General features: G+C 43.8%; 74 non-coding genes across 74 annotated transcripts; all 74 read left to right on the top strand.

Moving 5' to 3' along the window:
• The first annotated feature begins 148 nt into the window (after nucleotides 1–148).
• Trnav-uac (transfer RNA valine (anticodon UAC)) lies at nucleotides 149–221 on the top strand. Its single transcript has one exon. It is a non-coding gene; the product is annotated as a tRNA-Val (tRNA).
• Nucleotides 222–390: 169 nt separating this feature from the next.
• Nucleotides 391–463, top strand: Trnav-cac (transfer RNA valine (anticodon CAC)). The gene has a single exon. It is a non-coding gene; the product is annotated as a tRNA-Val (tRNA).
• Nucleotides 464–625: 162 nt separating this feature from the next.
• Nucleotides 626–698, top strand: Trnav-uac (transfer RNA valine (anticodon UAC)). Its single transcript has one exon. It is a non-coding gene; the product is annotated as a tRNA-Val (tRNA).
• Nucleotides 699–867: 169 nt separating this feature from the next.
• Trnav-cac (transfer RNA valine (anticodon CAC)) lies at nucleotides 868–940 on the top strand. Its single transcript has one exon. It is a non-coding gene; the product is annotated as a tRNA-Val (tRNA).
• Nucleotides 941–1,102: 162 nt separating this feature from the next.
• Nucleotides 1,103–1,175, top strand: Trnav-cac (transfer RNA valine (anticodon CAC)). Its single transcript has one exon. It is a non-coding gene; the product is annotated as a tRNA-Val (tRNA).
• A 169-nt stretch (nucleotides 1,176–1,344) lies between these two features.
• On the top strand, nucleotides 1,345–1,417 carry Trnav-cac (transfer RNA valine (anticodon CAC)). The gene has a single exon. It is a non-coding gene; the product is annotated as a tRNA-Val (tRNA).
• Nucleotides 1,418–1,579: 162 nt separating this feature from the next.
• Nucleotides 1,580–1,652, top strand: Trnav-uac (transfer RNA valine (anticodon UAC)). Its single transcript has one exon. It is a non-coding gene; the product is annotated as a tRNA-Val (tRNA).
• A 169-nt stretch (nucleotides 1,653–1,821) lies between these two features.
• Trnav-cac (transfer RNA valine (anticodon CAC)) lies at nucleotides 1,822–1,894 on the top strand. Its single transcript has one exon. It is a non-coding gene; the product is annotated as a tRNA-Val (tRNA).
• Nucleotides 1,895–2,056: 162 nt separating this feature from the next.
• Nucleotides 2,057–2,129, top strand: Trnav-uac (transfer RNA valine (anticodon UAC)). Its single transcript has one exon. It is a non-coding gene; the product is annotated as a tRNA-Val (tRNA).
• A 169-nt stretch (nucleotides 2,130–2,298) lies between these two features.
• Trnav-cac (transfer RNA valine (anticodon CAC)) lies at nucleotides 2,299–2,371 on the top strand. The gene has a single exon. It is a non-coding gene; the product is annotated as a tRNA-Val (tRNA).
• Nucleotides 2,372–2,533: 162 nt separating this feature from the next.
• On the top strand, nucleotides 2,534–2,606 carry Trnav-uac (transfer RNA valine (anticodon UAC)). Its single transcript has one exon. It is a non-coding gene; the product is annotated as a tRNA-Val (tRNA).
• Nucleotides 2,607–2,775: 169 nt separating this feature from the next.
• On the top strand, nucleotides 2,776–2,848 carry Trnav-cac (transfer RNA valine (anticodon CAC)). Its single transcript has one exon. It is a non-coding gene; the product is annotated as a tRNA-Val (tRNA).
• Nucleotides 2,849–3,010: 162 nt separating this feature from the next.
• Nucleotides 3,011–3,083, top strand: Trnav-uac (transfer RNA valine (anticodon UAC)). The gene has a single exon. It is a non-coding gene; the product is annotated as a tRNA-Val (tRNA).
• A 167-nt stretch (nucleotides 3,084–3,250) lies between these two features.
• Nucleotides 3,251–3,323, top strand: Trnav-cac (transfer RNA valine (anticodon CAC)). Its single transcript has one exon. It is a non-coding gene; the product is annotated as a tRNA-Val (tRNA).
• A 162-nt stretch (nucleotides 3,324–3,485) lies between these two features.
• Trnav-uac (transfer RNA valine (anticodon UAC)) lies at nucleotides 3,486–3,558 on the top strand. The gene has a single exon. It is a non-coding gene; the product is annotated as a tRNA-Val (tRNA).
• Nucleotides 3,559–3,727: 169 nt separating this feature from the next.
• On the top strand, nucleotides 3,728–3,800 carry Trnav-cac (transfer RNA valine (anticodon CAC)). Its single transcript has one exon. It is a non-coding gene; the product is annotated as a tRNA-Val (tRNA).
• A 162-nt stretch (nucleotides 3,801–3,962) lies between these two features.
• On the top strand, nucleotides 3,963–4,035 carry Trnav-uac (transfer RNA valine (anticodon UAC)). Its single transcript has one exon. It is a non-coding gene; the product is annotated as a tRNA-Val (tRNA).
• A 169-nt stretch (nucleotides 4,036–4,204) lies between these two features.
• Nucleotides 4,205–4,277, top strand: Trnav-cac (transfer RNA valine (anticodon CAC)). The gene has a single exon. It is a non-coding gene; the product is annotated as a tRNA-Val (tRNA).
• Nucleotides 4,278–4,439: 162 nt separating this feature from the next.
• Nucleotides 4,440–4,512, top strand: Trnav-cac (transfer RNA valine (anticodon CAC)). The gene has a single exon. It is a non-coding gene; the product is annotated as a tRNA-Val (tRNA).
• Nucleotides 4,513–4,681: 169 nt separating this feature from the next.
• Trnav-cac (transfer RNA valine (anticodon CAC)) lies at nucleotides 4,682–4,754 on the top strand. The gene has a single exon. It is a non-coding gene; the product is annotated as a tRNA-Val (tRNA).
• A 162-nt stretch (nucleotides 4,755–4,916) lies between these two features.
• Nucleotides 4,917–4,989, top strand: Trnav-uac (transfer RNA valine (anticodon UAC)). The gene has a single exon. It is a non-coding gene; the product is annotated as a tRNA-Val (tRNA).
• Nucleotides 4,990–5,158: 169 nt separating this feature from the next.
• Nucleotides 5,159–5,231, top strand: Trnav-cac (transfer RNA valine (anticodon CAC)). Its single transcript has one exon. It is a non-coding gene; the product is annotated as a tRNA-Val (tRNA).
• A 162-nt stretch (nucleotides 5,232–5,393) lies between these two features.
• Trnav-uac (transfer RNA valine (anticodon UAC)) lies at nucleotides 5,394–5,466 on the top strand. Its single transcript has one exon. It is a non-coding gene; the product is annotated as a tRNA-Val (tRNA).
• Nucleotides 5,467–5,635: 169 nt separating this feature from the next.
• On the top strand, nucleotides 5,636–5,708 carry Trnav-cac (transfer RNA valine (anticodon CAC)). The gene has a single exon. It is a non-coding gene; the product is annotated as a tRNA-Val (tRNA).
• A 162-nt stretch (nucleotides 5,709–5,870) lies between these two features.
• Trnav-uac (transfer RNA valine (anticodon UAC)) lies at nucleotides 5,871–5,943 on the top strand. The gene has a single exon. It is a non-coding gene; the product is annotated as a tRNA-Val (tRNA).
• Nucleotides 5,944–6,112: 169 nt separating this feature from the next.
• On the top strand, nucleotides 6,113–6,185 carry Trnav-cac (transfer RNA valine (anticodon CAC)). Its single transcript has one exon. It is a non-coding gene; the product is annotated as a tRNA-Val (tRNA).
• Nucleotides 6,186–6,347: 162 nt separating this feature from the next.
• Trnav-uac (transfer RNA valine (anticodon UAC)) lies at nucleotides 6,348–6,420 on the top strand. Its single transcript has one exon. It is a non-coding gene; the product is annotated as a tRNA-Val (tRNA).
• A 169-nt stretch (nucleotides 6,421–6,589) lies between these two features.
• Nucleotides 6,590–6,662, top strand: Trnav-cac (transfer RNA valine (anticodon CAC)). Its single transcript has one exon. It is a non-coding gene; the product is annotated as a tRNA-Val (tRNA).
• Nucleotides 6,663–6,824: 162 nt separating this feature from the next.
• Trnav-uac (transfer RNA valine (anticodon UAC)) lies at nucleotides 6,825–6,897 on the top strand. The gene has a single exon. It is a non-coding gene; the product is annotated as a tRNA-Val (tRNA).
• Nucleotides 6,898–7,066: 169 nt separating this feature from the next.
• Trnav-cac (transfer RNA valine (anticodon CAC)) lies at nucleotides 7,067–7,139 on the top strand. Its single transcript has one exon. It is a non-coding gene; the product is annotated as a tRNA-Val (tRNA).
• Nucleotides 7,140–7,301: 162 nt separating this feature from the next.
• Nucleotides 7,302–7,374, top strand: Trnav-uac (transfer RNA valine (anticodon UAC)). The gene has a single exon. It is a non-coding gene; the product is annotated as a tRNA-Val (tRNA).
• A 169-nt stretch (nucleotides 7,375–7,543) lies between these two features.
• On the top strand, nucleotides 7,544–7,616 carry Trnav-cac (transfer RNA valine (anticodon CAC)). Its single transcript has one exon. It is a non-coding gene; the product is annotated as a tRNA-Val (tRNA).
• A 162-nt stretch (nucleotides 7,617–7,778) lies between these two features.
• Nucleotides 7,779–7,851, top strand: Trnav-uac (transfer RNA valine (anticodon UAC)). Its single transcript has one exon. It is a non-coding gene; the product is annotated as a tRNA-Val (tRNA).
• A 169-nt stretch (nucleotides 7,852–8,020) lies between these two features.
• Trnav-cac (transfer RNA valine (anticodon CAC)) lies at nucleotides 8,021–8,093 on the top strand. The gene has a single exon. It is a non-coding gene; the product is annotated as a tRNA-Val (tRNA).
• A 162-nt stretch (nucleotides 8,094–8,255) lies between these two features.
• Nucleotides 8,256–8,328, top strand: Trnav-uac (transfer RNA valine (anticodon UAC)). The gene has a single exon. It is a non-coding gene; the product is annotated as a tRNA-Val (tRNA).
• Nucleotides 8,329–8,497: 169 nt separating this feature from the next.
• Nucleotides 8,498–8,570, top strand: Trnav-cac (transfer RNA valine (anticodon CAC)). Its single transcript has one exon. It is a non-coding gene; the product is annotated as a tRNA-Val (tRNA).
• Nucleotides 8,571–8,732: 162 nt separating this feature from the next.
• Trnav-uac (transfer RNA valine (anticodon UAC)) lies at nucleotides 8,733–8,805 on the top strand. Its single transcript has one exon. It is a non-coding gene; the product is annotated as a tRNA-Val (tRNA).
• A 169-nt stretch (nucleotides 8,806–8,974) lies between these two features.
• Trnav-cac (transfer RNA valine (anticodon CAC)) lies at nucleotides 8,975–9,047 on the top strand. Its single transcript has one exon. It is a non-coding gene; the product is annotated as a tRNA-Val (tRNA).
• A 162-nt stretch (nucleotides 9,048–9,209) lies between these two features.
• Nucleotides 9,210–9,282, top strand: Trnav-uac (transfer RNA valine (anticodon UAC)). The gene has a single exon. It is a non-coding gene; the product is annotated as a tRNA-Val (tRNA).
• A 169-nt stretch (nucleotides 9,283–9,451) lies between these two features.
• Trnav-cac (transfer RNA valine (anticodon CAC)) lies at nucleotides 9,452–9,524 on the top strand. The gene has a single exon. It is a non-coding gene; the product is annotated as a tRNA-Val (tRNA).
• Nucleotides 9,525–9,686: 162 nt separating this feature from the next.
• Nucleotides 9,687–9,759, top strand: Trnav-uac (transfer RNA valine (anticodon UAC)). The gene has a single exon. It is a non-coding gene; the product is annotated as a tRNA-Val (tRNA).
• A 169-nt stretch (nucleotides 9,760–9,928) lies between these two features.
• Trnav-cac (transfer RNA valine (anticodon CAC)) lies at nucleotides 9,929–10,001 on the top strand. The gene has a single exon. It is a non-coding gene; the product is annotated as a tRNA-Val (tRNA).
• A 162-nt stretch (nucleotides 10,002–10,163) lies between these two features.
• Nucleotides 10,164–10,236, top strand: Trnav-uac (transfer RNA valine (anticodon UAC)). Its single transcript has one exon. It is a non-coding gene; the product is annotated as a tRNA-Val (tRNA).
• A 169-nt stretch (nucleotides 10,237–10,405) lies between these two features.
• On the top strand, nucleotides 10,406–10,478 carry Trnav-cac (transfer RNA valine (anticodon CAC)). The gene has a single exon. It is a non-coding gene; the product is annotated as a tRNA-Val (tRNA).
• A 162-nt stretch (nucleotides 10,479–10,640) lies between these two features.
• Nucleotides 10,641–10,713, top strand: Trnav-uac (transfer RNA valine (anticodon UAC)). Its single transcript has one exon. It is a non-coding gene; the product is annotated as a tRNA-Val (tRNA).
• Nucleotides 10,714–10,882: 169 nt separating this feature from the next.
• Nucleotides 10,883–10,955, top strand: Trnav-cac (transfer RNA valine (anticodon CAC)). The gene has a single exon. It is a non-coding gene; the product is annotated as a tRNA-Val (tRNA).
• A 162-nt stretch (nucleotides 10,956–11,117) lies between these two features.
• Trnav-uac (transfer RNA valine (anticodon UAC)) lies at nucleotides 11,118–11,190 on the top strand. Its single transcript has one exon. It is a non-coding gene; the product is annotated as a tRNA-Val (tRNA).
• Nucleotides 11,191–11,359: 169 nt separating this feature from the next.
• On the top strand, nucleotides 11,360–11,432 carry Trnav-cac (transfer RNA valine (anticodon CAC)). The gene has a single exon. It is a non-coding gene; the product is annotated as a tRNA-Val (tRNA).
• A 162-nt stretch (nucleotides 11,433–11,594) lies between these two features.
• On the top strand, nucleotides 11,595–11,667 carry Trnav-uac (transfer RNA valine (anticodon UAC)). Its single transcript has one exon. It is a non-coding gene; the product is annotated as a tRNA-Val (tRNA).
• A 169-nt stretch (nucleotides 11,668–11,836) lies between these two features.
• Nucleotides 11,837–11,909, top strand: Trnav-cac (transfer RNA valine (anticodon CAC)). The gene has a single exon. It is a non-coding gene; the product is annotated as a tRNA-Val (tRNA).
• Nucleotides 11,910–12,071: 162 nt separating this feature from the next.
• Nucleotides 12,072–12,144, top strand: Trnav-uac (transfer RNA valine (anticodon UAC)). Its single transcript has one exon. It is a non-coding gene; the product is annotated as a tRNA-Val (tRNA).
• A 169-nt stretch (nucleotides 12,145–12,313) lies between these two features.
• Nucleotides 12,314–12,386, top strand: Trnav-cac (transfer RNA valine (anticodon CAC)). The gene has a single exon. It is a non-coding gene; the product is annotated as a tRNA-Val (tRNA).
• A 162-nt stretch (nucleotides 12,387–12,548) lies between these two features.
• Trnav-uac (transfer RNA valine (anticodon UAC)) lies at nucleotides 12,549–12,621 on the top strand. The gene has a single exon. It is a non-coding gene; the product is annotated as a tRNA-Val (tRNA).
• A 169-nt stretch (nucleotides 12,622–12,790) lies between these two features.
• Nucleotides 12,791–12,863, top strand: Trnav-cac (transfer RNA valine (anticodon CAC)). Its single transcript has one exon. It is a non-coding gene; the product is annotated as a tRNA-Val (tRNA).
• A 162-nt stretch (nucleotides 12,864–13,025) lies between these two features.
• Trnav-uac (transfer RNA valine (anticodon UAC)) lies at nucleotides 13,026–13,098 on the top strand. Its single transcript has one exon. It is a non-coding gene; the product is annotated as a tRNA-Val (tRNA).
• Nucleotides 13,099–13,267: 169 nt separating this feature from the next.
• Nucleotides 13,268–13,340, top strand: Trnav-cac (transfer RNA valine (anticodon CAC)). Its single transcript has one exon. It is a non-coding gene; the product is annotated as a tRNA-Val (tRNA).
• Nucleotides 13,341–13,502: 162 nt separating this feature from the next.
• Nucleotides 13,503–13,575, top strand: Trnav-uac (transfer RNA valine (anticodon UAC)). Its single transcript has one exon. It is a non-coding gene; the product is annotated as a tRNA-Val (tRNA).
• Nucleotides 13,576–13,744: 169 nt separating this feature from the next.
• Nucleotides 13,745–13,817, top strand: Trnav-cac (transfer RNA valine (anticodon CAC)). The gene has a single exon. It is a non-coding gene; the product is annotated as a tRNA-Val (tRNA).
• Nucleotides 13,818–13,979: 162 nt separating this feature from the next.
• Nucleotides 13,980–14,052, top strand: Trnav-uac (transfer RNA valine (anticodon UAC)). The gene has a single exon. It is a non-coding gene; the product is annotated as a tRNA-Val (tRNA).
• A 169-nt stretch (nucleotides 14,053–14,221) lies between these two features.
• Trnav-cac (transfer RNA valine (anticodon CAC)) lies at nucleotides 14,222–14,294 on the top strand. The gene has a single exon. It is a non-coding gene; the product is annotated as a tRNA-Val (tRNA).
• A 162-nt stretch (nucleotides 14,295–14,456) lies between these two features.
• On the top strand, nucleotides 14,457–14,529 carry Trnav-uac (transfer RNA valine (anticodon UAC)). The gene has a single exon. It is a non-coding gene; the product is annotated as a tRNA-Val (tRNA).
• Nucleotides 14,530–14,698: 169 nt separating this feature from the next.
• On the top strand, nucleotides 14,699–14,771 carry Trnav-cac (transfer RNA valine (anticodon CAC)). Its single transcript has one exon. It is a non-coding gene; the product is annotated as a tRNA-Val (tRNA).
• Nucleotides 14,772–14,933: 162 nt separating this feature from the next.
• On the top strand, nucleotides 14,934–15,006 carry Trnav-uac (transfer RNA valine (anticodon UAC)). Its single transcript has one exon. It is a non-coding gene; the product is annotated as a tRNA-Val (tRNA).
• Nucleotides 15,007–15,175: 169 nt separating this feature from the next.
• On the top strand, nucleotides 15,176–15,248 carry Trnav-cac (transfer RNA valine (anticodon CAC)). The gene has a single exon. It is a non-coding gene; the product is annotated as a tRNA-Val (tRNA).
• A 162-nt stretch (nucleotides 15,249–15,410) lies between these two features.
• On the top strand, nucleotides 15,411–15,483 carry Trnav-uac (transfer RNA valine (anticodon UAC)). The gene has a single exon. It is a non-coding gene; the product is annotated as a tRNA-Val (tRNA).
• Nucleotides 15,484–15,652: 169 nt separating this feature from the next.
• On the top strand, nucleotides 15,653–15,725 carry Trnav-cac (transfer RNA valine (anticodon CAC)). The gene has a single exon. It is a non-coding gene; the product is annotated as a tRNA-Val (tRNA).
• Nucleotides 15,726–15,887: 162 nt separating this feature from the next.
• Trnav-uac (transfer RNA valine (anticodon UAC)) lies at nucleotides 15,888–15,960 on the top strand. Its single transcript has one exon. It is a non-coding gene; the product is annotated as a tRNA-Val (tRNA).
• A 169-nt stretch (nucleotides 15,961–16,129) lies between these two features.
• Trnav-cac (transfer RNA valine (anticodon CAC)) lies at nucleotides 16,130–16,202 on the top strand. The gene has a single exon. It is a non-coding gene; the product is annotated as a tRNA-Val (tRNA).
• A 162-nt stretch (nucleotides 16,203–16,364) lies between these two features.
• Trnav-uac (transfer RNA valine (anticodon UAC)) lies at nucleotides 16,365–16,437 on the top strand. Its single transcript has one exon. It is a non-coding gene; the product is annotated as a tRNA-Val (tRNA).
• A 169-nt stretch (nucleotides 16,438–16,606) lies between these two features.
• On the top strand, nucleotides 16,607–16,679 carry Trnav-cac (transfer RNA valine (anticodon CAC)). Its single transcript has one exon. It is a non-coding gene; the product is annotated as a tRNA-Val (tRNA).
• A 162-nt stretch (nucleotides 16,680–16,841) lies between these two features.
• Nucleotides 16,842–16,914, top strand: Trnav-uac (transfer RNA valine (anticodon UAC)). The gene has a single exon. It is a non-coding gene; the product is annotated as a tRNA-Val (tRNA).
• A 169-nt stretch (nucleotides 16,915–17,083) lies between these two features.
• Trnav-cac (transfer RNA valine (anticodon CAC)) lies at nucleotides 17,084–17,156 on the top strand. Its single transcript has one exon. It is a non-coding gene; the product is annotated as a tRNA-Val (tRNA).
• Nucleotides 17,157–17,318: 162 nt separating this feature from the next.
• Trnav-uac (transfer RNA valine (anticodon UAC)) lies at nucleotides 17,319–17,391 on the top strand. Its single transcript has one exon. It is a non-coding gene; the product is annotated as a tRNA-Val (tRNA).
• Nucleotides 17,392–17,560: 169 nt separating this feature from the next.
• On the top strand, nucleotides 17,561–17,633 carry Trnav-cac (transfer RNA valine (anticodon CAC)). The gene has a single exon. It is a non-coding gene; the product is annotated as a tRNA-Val (tRNA).
• Nucleotides 17,634–17,703: the final 70 nt, after the last annotated feature.

Below are 17,703 nucleotides of genomic sequence, written 5' to 3'. Positions count from 1 at the left end.
TTATTTTTCACTTTCAAATGACAACAGTTCTTTAGGGCCTTTACCTCAGACGGTAATCTTTCCAGGAACCACAAAAAGGAATAGTCTTTTCAACAGAATAGAGATCGAATTATTATCGACTTGGCATATATTCGTTTTTCTCCGTCGAGGTTCCGTAGTGTAGTGGTTATCACGTTCGCTTTACACGCGAAAGGCCCCCGGTTCGATCCCGGGCGGAACCAGCCCGATTACATGGTGAGGGATGTCTTTTTTTAGTTCTGTTAAGAAACATGTATTAGCAATCTAAAGTGCTGAAAACTTAAGGAAAATTCTACGAACGAGACGACTCTGAAATGTTCTTTCAAATGACAGAAACATGGAATTCTGAGGGAAGATCTAACCCTTCCCGTCGGTTCCGTAGTGTAATGGTCATCACATTCGCCTCACACGCGAAAGGTCCCCGGTTCGATCACGGGCGGAACCATACATTCGTGGTTCTTATTTTTCACTTTCAAATGACAACAGTTCTTTAGGGCCTTTACCTTATACGGTAATCTTTCCAGGAACCACAAAAATGAATAGTCTTTTCAACAGAATAGAGATCGAATTATTATCGACTTGGCATATATTCGTTTTTCACCGTAGAGGTTCCGTGGTGTAGTGGTTATCACGTTCGCTTTACACGCGAAAGGCCCCCGGTTCGTTCCCGGGCGGAACAAGTTTAATTACATGGTGAGGGATGTCTTTTTTTAGTTCTGTTCAGGAACATGTATTAGCAATCAAAAGTGCTGAAAACTTAAAAAAAATTCTACGAACGAGACGACTCGGAAATGTTCTTTCAAATGACAGAAACATGGAATTCTGAGGGAAGATCTAACCCTTCCCGTCGGTTCCGTAGTGTAGTGGTAATCACGTTCGCCTCACACGCGAAAGGCCCCCGGTTCGATCCCGGGCGGAACCATACATTCGTGGTTCTTATTTTTCACTTTCAAATGACAACAGTTCTTTAGGGCCTTTACCTTAGACGGTAATCTTTCCAGGAACCACAAAAATGAATAGTCTTTTCAACAGAATAGAGATCGAATTATTATCGACTTGGCATATATTCGTTTTTCCCCGTCGAGGTTCCGTAGTGTAGTGGTTATCACGTTCGCTTCACACGCGAAAGGCCCCCGGTTCGATCCCGGGCGGAACCAGCCCGATTACATGGTGAGGGATGTCTTTTTTTAGTTCTGTTAAGGAACATGTATTAGCAATCTAAAGTGCTGAAAACTTAAAGAAAATTCTACGAACGAGACGACTCGGAAATGTTCTTTCAAATACCAGAAACATGGAATTCTGAGGGAAGATCTAACTTTTCTCGTCGGTTCCGTAGTGTAGTGGTCATCACGTTCGCCTCACACCCGAAAGGTCCCCGGTTCCATCCCGGGCGGAAACATACATTCGTGGTTCTTATTTTTCACTTTCAAATGACAACAGTTCTTTAGGGCCTTTACCTCAGACGGTAATCTTTCCAGGAACCACAAAAAGGAATAGTCTTTTCAACAGAATAGAGATCGAATTATTATCGACTTGGCATATATTCGTTTTTCTCCGTCGAGGTTCCGTAGTGTAGTGGTTATCACGTTCGCTTTACACGCGAAAGGCCCCCGGTTCGATCCCGGGCGGAACCAGCCCGATTACATGGTGAGGGATGTCTTTTTTTAGTTCTGTTAAGAAACATGTATTAGCAATCTAAAGTGCTGAAAACTTAAGGAAAATTCTACGAACGAGACGACTCTGAAATGTTCTTTCAAATGACAGAAACATGGAATTCTGAGGGAAAATCTAACCCTTCCCGTCGGTTCCGTAGTGTAATGGTCATCACATTCGCCTCACACGCGAAAGGTCCCCGGTTCGATCCCGGGCGGAACCATACATTCGTGGTTCTTATTTTTCACTTTCAAATGACAACAGTTCTTTAGGGCCTTTACCTTAGACGGTAATCTTTCCAGGAACCACAAAAATGAATAGTCTTTTCAACAGAATAGAGATCGAATTATTATCGACTTGGCATATATTCGTTTTTCACCGTAGAGGTTCCGTGGTGTAGTGGTTATCACGTTCGCTTTACACGCGAAAGGCCCCCGGTTCGTTCCCGGGCGGAACAAGCCCGGTTGCATGGTGAGGGATGTGTTTTTTTAGTTCTGTTCAGGAACATGTATTAGCAATCAAAAGTGCTGAAAACTTAAAAAAAATTCTACGAACGAGACGACTCGGAAATGTTCTTTCAAATGACAGAAACATGGAATTCTGAGGGAAGATCTAACCCTTCCCGTCGGTTCCGTAGTGTAGTGGTAATCACGTTCGCCTCACACGCGAAAGGCCCCCGGTTCGATCCCGGGCGGAACCATACATTCGTGGTTCTTATTTTTCACTTTCAAATGACAACAGTTCTTTAGGGCCTTTACCTTAGACGGTAATCTTTCCAGGAACCACAAAAATGAATAGTCTTTTCAACAGAATAGAGATCGAATTATTATCGACTTGGCATATATTCGTTTTTCCCCGTCGAGGTTCCGTAGTGTAGTGGTTATCACGTTCGCTTTACACGCGAAAGGCCCCCGGTTCGATCCCGGGCGGAACCAGCCCGATTACATGGTGAGGGATGTCTTTTTTTAGTTCTGTTAAGAAACATGTATTAGCAATCTAAAGTGCTGAAAACTTAAGGAAAATTCTACGAACGAGACGACTCTGAAATGTTCTTTCAAATGACAGAAACATGGAATTCTGAGGGAAGATCTAACCCTTCCCGTCGGTTCCGTAGTGTAATGGTCATCACATTCGCCTCACACGCGAAAGGTCCCCGGTTCGATCACGGGCGGAACCATACATTCGTGGTTCTTATTTTTCACTTTCAAATGACAACAGTTCTTTAGGGCCTTTACCTTATACGGTAATCTTTCCAGGAACCACAAAAATGAATAGTCTTTTCAACAGAATAGAGATCGAATTATTATCGACTTGGCATATATTCGTTTTTCACCGTAGAGGTTCCGTGGTGTAGTGGTTATCACGTTCGCTTTACACGCGAAAGGCCCCCGGTTCGTTCCCGGGCGGAACCAGTTTAATTACATGGTGAGGGATGTCTTTTTTTAGTTCTGTTCAGGAACATGTATTAGCAATCTAAAGTGCTGAAAACTTAAAGAAAATTCTACGAACGAGACGACTCGGAAATGTTCTTTCAATCCAGAAACATGGAATTCTGAGGGAAGATCTAACCCTTCCCGTCGGTTCCGTAGTGTAGTTTTCATCACGTTCGCCTCACACGCGAAAGGTCCCCGGTTCGATCCCGGGCGGAACCATACATTCGTGGTTCTTATTTTTCACTTTCAAATGACAACAGTTCTTTAGGGCCTTTACCTCAGACGGTAATCTTTCCAGGAACCACAAAAAGGAATAGTCTTTTCAACAGAATAGAGATCGAATTATTATCGACTTGGCATATATTCGTTTTTCTCCGTCGAGGTTCCGTAGTGTAGTGGTTATCACGTTCGCTTTACACGCGAAAGGCCCCCGGTTCGATCCCGGGCGGAACCAGCCCGATTACATGGTGAGGGATGTCTTTTTTTAGTTCTGTTAAGAAACATGTATTAGCAATCTAAAGTGCTGAAAACTTAAGGAAAATTCTACGAACGAGACGACTCTGAAATGTTCTTTCAAATGACAGAAACATGGAATTCTGAGGGAAGATCTAACCCTTCCCGTCGGTTCCGTAGTGTAATGGTCATCACATTCGCCTCACACGCGAAAGGTCCCCGGTTCGATCACGGGCGGAACCATACATTCGTGGTTCTTATTTTTCACTTTCAAATGACAACAGTTCTTTAGGGCCTTTACCTTATACGGTAATCTTTCCAGGAACCACAAAAATGAATAGTCTTTTCAACAGAATAGAGATCGAATTATTATCGACTTGGCATATATTCGTTTTTCACCGTAGAGGTTCCGTGGTGTAGTGGTTATCACGTTCGCTTTACACGCGAAAGGCCCCCGGTTCGTTCCCGGGCGGAACAAGTTTAATTACATGGTGAGGGATGTCTTTTTTTAGTTCTGTTCAGGAACATGTATTAGCAATCAAAAGTGCTGAAAACTTAAAAAAAATTCTACGAACGAGACGACTCGGAAATGTTCTTTCAAATGACAGAAACATGGAATTCTGAGGGAAGATCTAACCCTTCCCGTCGGTTCCGTAGTGTAGTGGTAATCACGTTCGCCTCACACGCGAAAGGCCCCCGGTTCGATCCCGGGCGGAACCATACATTCGTGGTTCTTATTTTTCACTTTCAAATGACAACAGTTCTTTAGGGCCTTTACCTTAGACGGTAATCTTTCCAGGAACCACAAAAATGAATAGTCTTTTCAACAGAATAGAGATCGAATTATTATCGACTTGGCATATATTCGTTTTTCCCCGTCGAGGTTCCGTAGTGTAGTGGTTATCACGTTCGCTTCACACGCGAAAGGCCCCCGGTTCGATCCCGGGCGGAACCAGCCCGATTACATGGTGAGGGATGTCTTTTTTTAGTTCTGTTAAGGAACATGTATTAGCAATCTAAAGTGCTGAAAACTTAAAGAAAATTCTACGAACGAGACGACTCGGAAATGTTCTTTCAAATACCAGAAACATGGAATTCTGAGGGAAGATCTAACTTTTCTCGTCGGTTCCGTAGTGTAGTGGTCATCACGTTCGCCTCACACGCGAAAGGTCCCCGGTTCCATCCCGGGCGGAAACATACATTCGTGGTTCTTATTTTTCACTTTCAAATGACAACAGTTCTTTAGGGCCTTTACCTCAGACGGTAATCTTTCCAGGAACCACAAAAAAGAATAGTCTTTTCAACAGAATAGAGATCGAATTATTATCGACTTGGCATATATTCGTTTTTCTCCGTCGAGGTTCCGTAGTGTAGTGGTTATCACGTTCGCTTTACACGCGAAAGGCCCCCGGTTCGATCCCGGGCGGAACCAGCCCGATTACATGGTGAGGGATGTCTTTTTTTAGTTCTGTTAAGAAACATGTATTAGCAATCTAAAGTGCTGAAAACTTAAGGAAAATTCTACGAACGAGACGACTCTGAAATGTTCTTTCAAATGACAGAAACATGGAATTCTGAGGGAAAATCTAACCCTTCCCGTCGATTCCGTAGTGTAATGGTCATCACATTCGCCTCACACGCGAAAGGTCCCCGGTTCGATCCCGGGCGGAACCATACATTCGTGGTTCTTATTTTTCACTTTCAAATGACAACAGTTCTTTAGGGCCTTTACCTTAGACGGTAATCTTTCCAGGAACCACAAAAATGAATAGTCTTTTCAACAGAATAGAGATCGAATTATTATCGACTTGGCATATATTCGTTTTTCACCGTAGAGGTTCCGTGGTGTAGTGGTTATCACGTTCGCTTTACACGCGAAAGGCCCCCGGTTCGTTCCCGGGCGGAACAAGCCCGGTTGCATGGTGAGGGATGTGTTTTTTTAGTTCTGTTCAGGAACATGTATTAGCAATCAAAAGTGCTGAAAACTTAAAAAAAATTCTACGAACGAGACGACTCGGAAATGTTCTTTCAAATGACAGAAACATGGAATTCTGAGGGAAGATCTAACCCTTCCCGTCGGTTCCGTAGTGTAGTGGTAATCACGTTCGCCTCACACGCGAAAGGCCCCCGGTTCGATCCCGGGCGGAACCATACATTCGTGGTTCTTATTTTTCACTTTCAAATGACAACAGTTCTTTAGGGCCTTTACCTTAGACGGTAATCTTTCCAGGAACCACAAAAATGAATAGTCTTTTCAACAGAATAGAGATCGAATTATTATCGACTTGGCATATATTCGTTTTTCCCCGTCGAGGTTCCGTAGTGTAGTGGTTATCACGTTCGCTTTACACGCGAAAGGCCCCCGGTTCGATCCCGGGCGGAACCAGCCCGATTACATGGTGAGGGATGTCTTTTTTTAGTTCTGTTAAGGAACATGTATTAGCAATCTAAAGTGCTGAAAACTTAAAGAAAATTCTACGAACGGGATGACTCGGAAATGTTCTTTCAAATGCCAGAAACATGGAATTCTGAGGGAAGATCTAACCCTTCCCGTCGGTTCCGTAGTGTAGTGGTCATCACGTTCGCCTCACACGCGAAAGGTCCCCGGTTCGATCCCGGGCGGAACCATACATTCGTGGTTCTTATTTTTCACTTTCAAATGACAACAGTTCTTTAGGGCCTTTACCTTAGACGGTAATCTTTCCAGGAACCACAAAAATGAATAGTCTTTTCAACAGAATGGAGATCGAATTATTATCGACTTGGCATATATTCGTTTTTCACCGTAGAGGTTCCGTAGTGTAGTGGTTATCACGTTCGCTTTACACGCGAAAGGCCCCCGGTTCGATCCCGGGCGGAACCAGCCCGATTACATGGTGAGGGATGTCTTTTTTTAGTTCTGTTAAGAAACATGTATTAGCAATCTAAAGTGCTGAAAACTTAAAGAAAATTCTACGAACGAGACGACTCGGAAATGTTCTTTCAAATACCAGAAACATGGAATTCTGAGGGAAGATCTAACTTTTCTCGTCGGTTCCGTAGTGTAGTGGTCATCACGTTCGCCTCACACGCGAAAGGTCCCCGGTTCCATCCCGGGCGGAAACATACATTCGTGGTTCTTATTTTTCACTTTCAAATGACAACAGTTCTTTAGGGCCTTTAACTTAGACGGTAATCTTTCCATTAACCACAAAAATGAATAGTCTTTTCAACAGAATAGAGATCGAATTATTATCGACTTGGCATATATTCGTTTTTCACCGTAGAGGTTCCGTAGTGTAGTGGTTATCACGTTCGCTTTACACGCGAACGGCCCCCGGTTCGATCCCGGGCGGAACCAGCCCGATTACATGGTGAGGGATGTCTTTTTTTAGTTCTGTTAAGGAACATGTATTAGCAATCTAAAGTGCTGAAAACTTAAAGAAAATTCTACGAACGGGATGACTCGGAAATGTTCTTTCAAATGCCAGAAACATGGAATTCTGAGGGAAGATCTAACCCTTCCCGTTGGTTCCGTAGTGTAGTGGTCATCACGTTCGCCTCACACGCGAAAGGTCCCCGGTTCGATCCCGGGCGGAACCATACATTCGTGGTTCTTATTTTTCACTTTCAAATGACAACAGTTCTTTAGGGCCTTTACCTTAGACGGTAATCTTTCCAGGAACCACAAAAATGAATAGTCTTTTCAACAGAATGGAGATCGAATTATTATCGACTTGGCATATATTCGTTTTTCCCCGTAGAGGTTCCGTAGTGTAGTGGTTATCACGTTCGCTTTACACGCGAAAGGCCCCCGGTTCGATCCCGGGCGGAACCAACCCGATTACATGGTGAGGGATGTCTTTTTTTAGTTCTGTTAAGGAACATGTATTAGCAATCTAAAGTGCTGAAAACTTAAAGAAAATTCTACGAACGAGACGACTCGGAAATGTTCTTTCAAATACCAGAAACATGGAATTCTGAGGGAAGATCTAACTTTTCTCGTCGGTTCCGTAGTGTAGTGGTCATCACGTTCGCCTCACACGCGAAAGGTCCCCGGTTCCATCCCGGGCGGAAACATACATTCGTGGTTCTTATTTTTCACTTTCAAATGACAACAGTTCTTTAGGGCCTTTAACTTAGACGGTAATCTTTCCATTAACCACAAAAATGAATAGTCCTTTCAACAGAATAGAGATCGAATTATTATCGACTTGGCATATATTCGCTTTTCACCGTAGAGGTTACGTAGTGTAGTGGTTATCACGTTCGCTTTACACGCGAACGGCCCCCGGTTCGATCCCGGGCGGAACCAGCCCGATTACATGGTGAGGGATGTCTTTTTTTAGTTCTGTTAAGGAACATGTATTAGCAATCTAAAGTGCTGAAAACTTAAAGAAAATTCTACGAACGGGATGACTCGGAAATGTTCTTTCAAATGCCAGAAACATGGAATTCTGAGGGAAGATCTAACCCTTCCCGTCGGTTCCGTAGTGTAGTGGTCATCACGTTCGCCTCACACGCGAAAGGTCCCCGGTTCGATCCCGGGCGGAACCATACATTCGTGGTTCTTATTTTTCACTTTCAAATGACAACAGTTCTTTAGGGCCTTTACCTTAGACGGTAATCTTTCCAGGAACCACAAAAATGAATAGTCTTTTCAACAGAATGGAGATCGAATTATTATCGACTTGGCATATATTCGTTTTTCACCGTAGAGGTTCCGTAGTGTAGTGGTTATCACGTTCGCTTTACACGCGAAAGGCCCCCGGTTCGATCCCGGGCGGAACCAGCCCGGTTGCATGGTGAGGGATGTCTTTTTTTAGTTCTGTTAAGGAACATGTATTAGCAATCTAAAGTGCTGAAAACTTAAAGAAAATTCTACGAACGAGACGACTCGGAAATGTTCTTTCAATTGCCAGAAACATGGAATTCTGAGGGAAGATCTAACCCTTCCCGTCGGTTCCGTAGTGTAGTTTTCATCACGTTCGCCTCACACGCGAAAGGTCCCCGGTTCGATCCCGGGCGGAACCATACATTCGTGGTTCTTATTTTTCACTTTCAAATGACAACAGTTCTTTAGGGCCTTTACCTCAGACGGTAATCTTTCCAGGAACCACAAAAAGGAATAGTCTTTTCAACAGAATAGAGATCGAATTATTATCGACTTGGCATATATTCGTTTTTCTCCGTCGAGGTTCCGTAGTGTAGTGGTTATCACGTTCGCTTTACACGCGAAAGGCCCCCGGTTCGATCCCGGGCGGAACCAGCCCGATTACATGGTGAGGGATGTCTTTTTTTAGTTCTGTTAAGAAACATGTATTAGCAATCTAAAGTGCTGAAAACTTAAAGAAAATTCTACGAACGAGACGACTCGGAAATGTTCTTTCAAATACCAGAAACATGGAATTCTGAGGGAAGATCTAACTTTTCTCGTCGGTTCCGTAGTGTAGTGGTCATCACGTTCGCCTCACACGCGAAAGGTCCCCGGTTCCATCCCGGGCGGAAACATACATTCGTGGTTCTTATTTTTCACTTTCAAATGACAACAGTTCTTTAGGGCCTTTACCTCAGACGGTAATCTTTCCAGGAACCACAAAAAGGAATAGTCTTTTCAACAGAATAGAGATCGAATTATTATCGACTTGGCATATATTCGTTTTTCTCCGTCGAGGTTCCGTAGTGTAGTGGTTATCACGTTCGCTTTACACGCGAAAGGCCCCCGGTTCGATCCCGGGCGGAACCAGCCCGATTACATGGTGAGGGATGTCTTTTTTTAGTTCTGTTAAGAAACATGTATTAGCAATCTAAAGTGCTGAAAACTTAAAGAAAATTCTACGAACGAGACGACTCGGAAATGTTCTTTCAAATACCAGAAACATGGAATTCTGAGGGAAGATCTAACTTTTCTCGTCGGTTCCGTAGTGTAGTGGTCATCACGTTCGCCTCACACGCGAAAGGTCCCCGGTTCCATCCCGGGCGGAAACATACATTCGTGGTTCTTATTTTTCACTTTCAAATGACAACAGTTCTTTAGGGCCTTTACCTCAGACGGTAATCTTTCCAGGAACCACAAAAAGGAATAGTCTTTTCAACAGAATAGAGATCGAATTATTATCGACTTGGCATATATTCGTTTTTCTCCGTCGAGGTTCCGTAGTGTAGTGGTTATCACGTTCGCTTTACACGCGAAAGGCCCCCGGTTCGATCCCGGGCGGAACCAGCCCGATTACATGGTGAGGGATGTCTTTTTTTAGTTCTGTTAAGAAACATGTATTAGCAATCTAAAGTGCTGAAAACTTAAAGAAAATTCTACGAACGAGACGACTCGGAAATGTTCTTTCAAATACCAGAAACATGGAATTCTGAGGGAAGATCTAACTTTTCTCGTCGGTTCCGTAGTGTAGTGGTCATCACGTTCGCCTCACACGCGAAAGGTCCCCGGTTCCATCCCGGGCGGAAACATACATTCGTGGTTCTTATTTTTCACTTTCAAATGACAACAGTTCTTTAGGGCCTTTAACTTAGACGGTAATCTTTCCATTAACCACAAAAATGAATAGTCTTTTCAACAGAATAGAGATCGAATTATTATCGACTTGGCATATATTCGTTTTTCACCGTAGAGGTTCCGTAGTGTAGTGGTTATCACGTTCGCTTTACACGCGAACGGCCCCCGGTTCGATCCCGGGCGGAACCAGCCCGATTACATGGTGAGGGATGTCTTTTTTTAGTTCTGTTAAGGAACATGTATTAGCAATCTAAAGTGCTGAAAACTTAAAGAAAATTCTACGAACGGGATGACTCGGAAATGTTCTTTCAAATGCCAGAAACATGGAATTCTGAGGGAAGATCTAACCCTTCCCGTCGGTTCCGTAGTGTAGTGGTCATCACGTTCGCCTCACACGCGAAAGGTCCCCGGTTCGATCCCGGGCGGAACCATACATTCGTGGTTCTTATTTTTCACTTTCAAATGACAACAGTTCTTTAGGGCCTTTACCTTAGACGGTAATCTTTCCAGGAACCACAAAAATGAATAGTCTTTTCAACAGAATGGAGATCGAATTATTATCGACTTGGCATATATTCGTTTTTCACCGTAGAGGTTCCGTAGTGTAGTGGTTATCACGTTCGCTTTACACGCGAAAGGCCCCCGGTTCGATCCCGGGCGGAACCAGCCCGATTACATGGTGAGGGATGTCTTTTTTTAGTTCTGTTAAGGAACATGTATTAGCAATCTAAAGTGCTGAAAACTTAAAGAAAATTCTACGAACGAGACGACTCGGAAATGTTCTTTCAAATACCAGAAACATGGAATTCTGAGGGAAGATCTAACTTTTCTCGTCGGTTCCGTAGTGTAGTGGTCATCACGTTCGCCTCACACGCGAAAGGTCCCCGGTTCCATCCCGGGCGGAAACATACATTCGTGGTTCTTATTTTTCACTTTCAAATGACAACAGTTCTTTAGGGCCTTTAACTTAGACGGTAATCTTTCCATTAACCACAAAAATGAATAGTCCTTTCAACAGAATAGAGATCGAATTATTATCGACTTGGCATATATTCGTTTTTCACCGTAGAGGTTCCGTAGTGTAGTGGTTATCACGTTCGCTTTACACGCGAACGGCCCCCGGTTCGATCCCGGGCGGAACCAGCCCGATTACATGGTGAGGGATGTCTTTTTTTAGTTCTGTTAAGGAACATGTATTAGCAATCTAAAGTGCTGAAAACTTAAAGAAAATTCTACGAACGGGATGACTCGGAAATGTTCTTTCAAATGCCAGAAACATGGAATTCTGAGGGAAGATCTAACCCTTCCCGTCGGTTCCGTAGTGTAGTGGTCATCACGTTCGCCTCACACGCGAAAGGTCCCCGGTTCGATCCCGGGCGGAACCATACATTCGTGGTTCTTATTTTTCACTTTCAAATGACAACAGTTCTTTAGGGCCTTTACCTTAGACGGTAATCTTTCCAGGAACCACAAAAATGAATAGTCTTTTCAACAGAATGGAGATCGAATTATTATCGACTTGGCATATATTCGTTTTTCACCGTAGAGGTTCCGTAGTGTAGTGGTTATCACGTTCGCTTTACACGCGAAAGGCCCCCGGTTCGATCCCGGGCGGAACCAGCCCGGTTGCATGGTGAGGGATGTCTTTTTTTAGTTCTGTTAAGGAACATGTATTAGCAATCTAAAGTGCTGAAAACTTAAAGAAAATTCTACGAACGAGACGACTCGGAAATGTTCTTTCAAATGCCAGAAACATGGAATTCTGAGGGAAGATCTAACCCTTCCCGTCGGTTCCGTAGTGTAGTTTTCATCACGTTCGCCTCACACGCGAAAGGTCCCCGGTTCGATCCCGGGCGGAACCATACATTCGTGGTTCTTATTTTTCACTTTCAAATGACAACAGTTCTTTAGGGCCTTTACCTCAGACGGTAATCTTTCCAGGAACCACAAAAAGGAATAGTCTTTTCAACAGAATAGAGATCGAATTATTATCGACTTGGCATATATTCGTTTTTCTCCGTCGAGGTTCCGTAGTGTAGTGGTTATCACGTTCGCTTTACACGCGAAAGGCCCCCGGTTCGATCCCGGGCGGAACCAGCCCGATTACATGGTGAGGGATGTCTTTTTTTAGTTCTGTTAAGAAACATGTATTAGCAATCTAAAGTGCTGAAAACTTAAAGAAAATTCTACGAACGAGACGACTCGGAAATGTTCTTTCAAATACCAGAAACATGGAATTCTGAGGGAAGATCTAACTTTTCTCGTCGGTTCCGTAGTGTAGTGGTCATCACGTTCGCCTCACACGCGAAAGGTCCCCGGTTCCATCCCGGGCGGAAACATACATTCGTGGTTCTTATTTTTCACTTTCAAATGACAACAGTTCTTTAGGGCCTTTAACTTAGACGGTAATCTTTCCATTAACCACAAAAATGAATAGTCTTTTCAACAGAATAGAGATCGAATTATTATCGACTTGGCATATATTCGTTTTTCACCGTAGAGGTTCCGTAGTGTAGTGGTTATCACGTTCGCTTTACACGCGAACGGCCTCCGGTTCGATCCCGGGCGGAACCAGCCCGATTACATGGTGAGGGATGTCTTTTTTTAGTTCTGTTAAGGAACATGTATTAGCAATCTAAAGTGCTGAAAACTTAAAGAAAATTCTACGAACGGGATGACTCGGAAATGTTCTTTCAAATGCCAGAAACATGGAATTCTGAGGGAAGATCTAACCCTTCCCGTCGGTTCCGTAGTGTAGTGGTCATCACGTTCGCCTCACACGCGAAAGGTCCCCGGTTCGATCCCGGGCGGAACCATACATTCGTGGTTCTTATTTTTCACTTTCAAATGACAACAGTTCTTTAGGGCCTTTACCTTAGACGGTAATCTTTCCAGGAACCACAAAAATGAATAGTCTTTTCAACAGAATGGAGATCGAATTATTATCGACTTGGCATATATTCGTTTTTCACCGTAGAGGTTCCGTAGTGTAGTGGTTATCACGTTCGCTTTACACGCGAAAGGCCCCCGGTTTGATCCCGGGCGGAACCAGCCCGGTTGCATGGTGAGGGATGTCTTTTTTTAGTTCTGTTAAGGAACATGTATTAGCAATCTAAAGTGCTGAAAACTTAAAGAAAATTCTACGAACGAGACGACTCGGAAATGTTCTTTCAAATGCCAGAAACATGGAATTCTGAGGGAAGATCTAACCCTTCCCGTCGGTTCCGTAGTGTAGTTTTCATCACGTTCGCCTCACACGCGAAAGGTCCCCGGTTCGATCCCGGGCGGAACCATACATTCGTGGTTCTTATTTTTCACTTTCAAATGACAACAGTTCTTTAGGGCCTTTACCTCAGACGGTAATCTTTCCAGGAACCACAAAAAGGAATAGTCTTTTCAACAGAATAGAGATCGAATTATTATCGACTTGGCATATATTCGTTTTTCTCCGTCGAGGTTCCGTAGTGTAGTGGTTATCACGTTCGCTTTACACGCGAAAGGCCCCCGGTTCGATCCCGGGCGGAACCAGCCCGATTACATGGTGAGGGATGTCTTTTTTTAGTTCTGTTAAGAAACATGTATTAGCAATCTAAAGTGCTGAAAACTTAAAAAAAATTCTACGAACGAGACGACTGGGAAATGTTCTTTCAAATGACAGAAACATGGAATTCTGAGGGAAGATCTAACCCTTCCCGTCGGTTCCGTAGTGTAGTGGTAATCACGTTCGCCTCACACGCGAAAGGCCCCCGGTTCGATCCCGGGCGGAACCATACATTCGTGGTTCTTATTTTTCACTTTCAAATGACAACAGTTCTTTAGGGCCTTTACCTTAGACGGTAATCTTTCCAGGAACCACAAAAATGAATAGTCTTTTCAACAGAATAGAGATCGAATTATTATCGACTTGGCATATATTCGTTTTTCCCCGTCGAGGTTCCGTAGTGTAGTGGTTATCACGTTCGCTTTACACGCGAACGGCCCCCGGTTCGATCCCGGGCGGAACCAGCCCGATTACATGGTGAGTGATGTCTTTTTTAAGTTCTGTTAAGGAACATGTATTAGCAATCTAAAGTGCTGAAAACTTAAAGAAAATTCTACGAACGAGACGACTCGGAAATGTTCTTTCAAATGCCGGAAACATGGAATTCTGAGGGAAGATCTAACCCTTCCCGTCGGTTCCGTAGTGTAGTGGTCATCATGTTCGCCTCACACGCGAAAGGTCCTCGGTTCGATCCAGGGCGGAACCATACATTCGTGGTTCTTATTTTTCACTTTCAAATGACAACAGTTCTTTAGGGCCTTTACCTTAGATGGTAATCTTTCCAGGAACCACAAAAATGAATAGTCTTTTCAACAGAATAGAGATCGAATTATTATCGACTTGGCATATATTCGTTTTTCTCCGTCGAGGTTCCGTAGTGCAGTGGTTATCACGTTCGCTTTACACGCGAAAGGCCACCGGTACGATCCCGGGCGGAACCAGCCCGATTACATGGTGAGGGATGTCTTTTTTTAGTTCTGTTAAGGAACATGTATTAGCAATCTAAAGTGCTGAAAACTTAAAGAAAATTCTACGAACGAGATGACTCGGAAATGTTCTTTCAAATGCCAGAAACATGGAATTCTGAGGGAAGATCTAACCCTTCCCGTCGGTTCCGTAGTGTAGTGGTCATCACGTTCGCCTCACACGCGAAAGGTCCCCGGTTCGATCCCGGGCGGAACCATACATTCGTGGTTCTTATTTTTCACTTTCAAATGACAACAGTTCTTTAGGGCCTTTACCTTAGACGGTAATCTTTCCAGGAACCACAAAAATGAATAGTCTTTTCAACAGAATAGAGATCGAATGATTATCGACTTGGCATATATTCGTTTTTCACCGTAGAGGTTCCGTAGTGTAGTGGTTATCACGTTCGCTTTACACGCGAAAGGCCCCCGGTTTGATCCCGGGCGGAACCAGCCCGGTTGCATGGTGAGGGATGTCTTTTTTTAGTTCTGTTAAGGAACATGTATTAGCAATCAAAAGTGCTGAAAACTTAAAGAAAATTCTACGAACGAGACGACTCGGAAATGTTCTTTCAAATGACAGAAACATGGAATTCTGAGGGAAGATCTAACCCTTCCCGTCGGTTCCGTAGTGTAGTGGTCATCACGTTCGCCCCACACGCGAAAGGCCCCCGGTTCGATCCCGGGCGGAACCATACATCCGTGGTTCTTATTTTTCACTTTCAAATGACAACAGTTCTTTAGGGCCTTTACCTCAGACGGTAATCTTTCCAGGAACCACAAAAAGGAATAGTCTTTTCAACAGAATAGAGATCGAATTATTATCGACTTGGCATATATTCGTTTTTCCCCGTCGAGGTTCCATAGTGTAGTGGTTATCACGTTCGCTTTACACGCGAAAGGCTCCCGGTTCGATCCCGGGCGGAACCAGTTTAATTACATGGTGAGGGATGTCTTTTTTTAGTTCTGTTAAGGAACATGTATTAGCAATCTAAAGTGCTGAAAACTTAAAGAAAATTCTACGAACGAGACGACACTGAAATGTTCTTTCAAATGCCAGAAACATGGAATTCTGAGGGAATATCTAACCCTTCCCGTCGGTTCCGTAGTGTAGTGGTCATCACGTTCGCCTCACACGCGAAAGGCCCCCGGTTCGATCCCGGGCGGAATCATACATTCGTGGTTCTTATTTTTCACTTTCAAATGACAACAGTTCTTTCGGGCCTTTATCTTAGACGGTAATCTTTCCAGGAACCACAAAAATGAATAGTCTTTTCAACAGAATAGAGATCGAATGATTATCGACTTAGCATATATTCGTTTTTCACCGTAGAGGTTCCGTAGTATAGTGGTTATCACGTTCGCTTTACACGCGAACGGCCCCCGGTTCGATCCCGGGCGGAACCAGCCCGATTACATGGTGAGTGATGTCTTTTTTAAGTTCTGTTAAGGAACATGTATTAGCAATCTAAAGTGCTGAAAACTTAAAGAAAATTCTACGAACGAGACGACTCGGAAATGTTCTTTCAAATGCCGGAAACATGGAATTCTGAGGGAAGATCTAACCCTTCCCGTCGGTTCCGTAGTGTAGTGGTCATCACGTTCGCCTCACACGCGAAAGGTCCTCGGTTCGATCCAGGGCGGAACCATACATTCCTGGTTCTTATTTTTCACTTTCAAATGACAACAGTTCTTTAGGGCCTTTACCTTAGACGGTAATCTTTCCAGGAACCACAAAAATGAATAGTCTTTTCAACAGAATGGAGATCGAATTATTATCGACTTGGCATATATTCGTTTTTCACCGTAGAGGTTCCGTAGTGTAGTGGTTATCACGTTCGCTTTACACGCGAAAGGCCCCCGGTTCGATCCCGGGCGGAACCAGCCCGATTACATGGTGAGGGATGTCTTTTTTTAGTTCTGTTAAGAAACATGTATTAGCAATCTAAAGTGCTGAAAACTTAAGGAAAATTCTACGAACGAGACGACTCTGAAATGTTCTTTCAAATGACAGAAACATGGAATTCTGAGGGAAGATCTAACCCTTCCCGTCGGTTCTGTAGTGTAATGGTCATCACATTCGCCTCACACGCGAAAGGTCCCCGGTTCGATCCCGGGCGGAACCATACATTCGTGGTTCTTATTTTTCACTTTCAAATGACAACAGTTCTTTAGGGCCTTTACCTTAGACGGTAATCTTTCCAGGAACCACAAAAATGAATAGTCTTTTCAACAGAATAGAGATCGAATTATTATCGACTTGGCATATATTCGTTTTTCACCGTAGAGGTTCCGTGGTGTAGTGGTTATCACGTTCGCTTTACACGCGAAAGGCCCCCGGTTCGTTCCCGGGCGGAACAAGCCCGGTTGCATGGTGAGGGATGTCTTTTTTTAGTTCTGTTCAGGAACATGTATTAGCAATCAAAAGTGCTGAAAACTTAAAAAAAATTCTACGAACGAGACGACTCGGAAATGTTCTTTCAAATGACAGAAACATGGAATTCTGAGGGAAGATCTAACCCTTCCCGTCGGTTCCGTAGTGTAGTGGTAATCACGTTCGCCTCACACGCGAAAGGCCCCCGGTTCGATCCCGGGCGGAACCATACATTCGTGGTTCTTATTTTTCACTTTCAAATGACAACAGTTCTTTAGGGCCTTTACCTTAGACGGTAATCTTTCCAGGAACCACAAAAATAAATAGTCTTTTCAACAGAATAGAGATCGAATTATTATCGACTTGGCATATATTCGTTTTTCCCCGTCGAGGTTCCGTAGTGTAGTGGTTATCACGTTCGCTTTACACGCGAAAGGCCCCCGGTTCGATCCCGGGCGGAACCAGCCCGATTACATGGTGAGGGATGTCTTTTTTTAGTTCTGTTATGGAACATGTATTAGCAATCTAAAGTGCTGAAAACTTAAAGAAAATTCTACGAACGAGACGACTCGGAAATGTTCTTTCAAATACCAGAAACATGGAATTCTGAGGGAAGATCTAACTTTTCTCGTCGGTTCCGTAGTGTAGTGGTCATCACGTTCGCCTCACACGCGAAAGGTCCCCGGTTCCATCCCGGGCGGAAACATACATTCGTGGTTCTTATTTTTCACTTTCAAATGACAACAGTTCTTTAGGGCCTTTAACATAGACGGTAA

This window comes from Argiope bruennichi, chromosome 10, assembly GCF_947563725.1.
Source record: "Argiope bruennichi chromosome 10, qqArgBrue1.1, whole genome shotgun sequence".
Taxonomy (NCBI): domain Eukaryota; kingdom Metazoa; phylum Arthropoda; class Arachnida; order Araneae; family Araneidae; genus Argiope; species Argiope bruennichi.
This window is presented reverse-complemented; position numbering and strand designations above follow the sequence as displayed.